The sequence below is a fragment of the Macadamia integrifolia genome, unplaced genomic scaffold (assembly GCF_013358625.1).
Source record: "Macadamia integrifolia cultivar HAES 741 unplaced genomic scaffold, SCU_Mint_v3 scaffold612, whole genome shotgun sequence".
Classification (NCBI taxonomy): Eukaryota; Viridiplantae; Streptophyta; class Magnoliopsida; order Proteales; family Proteaceae; genus Macadamia; species Macadamia integrifolia.
Window position 1 is genome coordinate 12,824 of NW_024870497.1, and position 2,732 is coordinate 15,555.

The window sequence follows — 2,732 nt, forward strand, 5'->3', positions numbered from 1 at the left end:
CTCTCTCTCTCTCTCTCTCTCTCTCTCTCTCTCTCTCTCTCTCTCTCTCTCTCTCTCTCTCTCTCTTTCTCTTTCTCTCTCTGGTGCTTAACCTTCAAAGCTCATATCAGCTATTGTTAGGATACAATGTCTTGTATTTCGCCAACTTGTATGAGTGGATTGGTTCTAAAGGGCCATTGCAAGGCCGAGGGTCCAAAGGTTTGGAGAAATTGGCCTTAATGAACTGGCAAGTCCATCCCAGGGGGAATTATATGAGTATTTTGGTAAATTATCTTTATAAAGTTTAGCTATATATTTGGAGTGAGGGTTCTTCACTATAATCAATTTGATAGAGGTGGGAGGATGAGCGACTGTAACGCTACTCTTCATTGATAATGAAGTAAGCAAATCTCATCACACAATGAACGTAGTCAATCTAGGTAAATTGTGTGATTGAATGTTTGCAATTCTCATTCATTTTACTGCCTCATTTTAGCTTTTCTACACCCATTTCTTATACTTAAGCATTATGTATATAAAGAATAAGTTATAGCTTAAAGATATAAATGAAAAACAGAATCAGGGCTAACTAGTTCTTTATTGGGTTGATTTCTTGTTGGTATCTAAACTTTTGCTATCTTTGCAGAGAAAAAGTAGTGGTTCCAGCAAACAAGCCTTTCATAACATTGGGTGGATCGAAGGCTAGTACAACCATTATAACGGGTACTTTGTGGCCCGATATCTCACAATACAGGTACTTAAACTGATGTAACTTGATATATTTGGGGACCCATTTGCCGTATCTGTGCAGTTAACAATTCTCACTTAACATGATTTGGTTTTGTGGCTAATTATCTGAAAAGAATTGGAGCACTTGGTTAAGAGTGTCAATCAAGAATTTAGTTATCGATGATACGATAAGGATTGTAATCAGTAAGGATCAGTGCGTATCAATCACTTGCCCTTGCTATTTCGAAAAACATACATTTTTTTTTTATTGTTTTACTCATGAAATGATACGGGCAATTGGTCCGGATTGATCAGGTATTGGTATCAGTCTCCGCCAATACCGTTATGATATGACCGATACAATACCAATACTTGAAACCATGGTGTCAATTGTTCAAGTATCTGGTTTGATTTAATTACATTTTAATAAGGTGCAAATCAAAATTAGAATCATTTTGCATTTGGTCCGGCTTTCTTGCTACCCTATGAGAATCAGTGTATTTATATCAGTGTTAGCACAATTAAGTTTTTGTTTTTGTTTTTTTTTTGCTAACGACGGGTATGCAGGCCTTCGGCCTAACTAGTCCCGTCGGTCCATACTGACCGCACAACCGCATGGATCGGGTCATACCAGGATTGAATGAAAATCATTCAATTTTCACTGAAAGCAGTGAAGAGCATTAAACATCCCGTGTGAGTGGTCCAAGGTGTACCTAGTGGGAGTAGACATTTGCTTGAACATCAGTTTAGAAATATAGAACCAACATTTGCTCAAACATCAGTTTAGAACCATCAAGTTCGAGGGCAAATCAAAACCGAATTGGTAAGAGAACCCATAAATTAGAATCAAACCATTTCTCTACAATCCGATTCATTAAACCATCAGCTTCGGTTTTGGCTCCATTTTGATGCCCTTAGTCGCTATCGAGCTGGTCAGATAGCAAGTGCTATTGCTCCTTATTTTGGAATCTGTCCTACGCAAGCTGGGGTACTGTGCACTTACTAGGTATAGCCATGAAATGTATAGTTCAGCTTCTCTCTCTCTCTCTCTCTCTCTCTCTCTCTAACAGAATCAATTCAAAACTCCTTATGGGTTCTGGGTTGGGTTGCTCCTGTACAGAAATGCCATCTGCATTCGCAATCGGAAGGAATCGGTGCAATCACGACACAACGAAGAGAATCACCCTCTAAGAACACCGGCTACACATTTCTAGGTTGCAAGATCACAGGAGTGGGCACTTGTGTCTTAGGAAGGCCATGGGAAGCTTACTCTAGGGTGTTCGCCAAGACTTTCATGTCTAGTGTTGTTTTGCCTCAAGGATGGGATGACTGGGTCGTCCATCCACACATAGGTACTTCTTTCACATCCTTCAAATCACCTTCACATCAAATCTTATAAAGAAAATTGCATTGCCACCCACTGAACTTTGGTCGTTATTCAATGCCACCCCTTGGATTTTTTGAAACACCAAAGTCACCCCCTAAAAATTCAAACAATTTCAAATCAGTCCTGCCGTTAGTAGACCCTGTTAAGTGATAGAATGTCTGTTATTTTTTTTTTCAAAATACCAAAAACATCCCCATGTGGTGTGAGTGGACGATATTACCCTCCCTTGCCCTTCTTAGCACCTCTCCCCTCCGGCGTGTAATCATTCAATCCTCATATGAATGTCTTCAATCCTCATATGAATGTCTCTATTTCACAAAATCAAGAAAAAACAAGGACTCTACAATCATCGCCATCACCATCGCCATCACCATCGCCATCGCCAAGACCTTGCTGAAACCCTAAACCTAGTCTAGAGAGAGAGAGAGAGAGAGAGAGAGAGAGAGAGAGAGAGAGAGAGAGAGAGAGAGGAATGAATACCAGATGAGATATGCGTCTCTCAAAAGCTGGCTAGAAATATGTGATTTCCATTATTCAAAGCTTGAAGGGAGGAGTAATTTTTCAGTTTCGAAGAGGAGGGAGTGGGCGTTGATTTTGGATTAATCGGATCGTGTGAAAGTGAGAAGTAGGGAGGAGA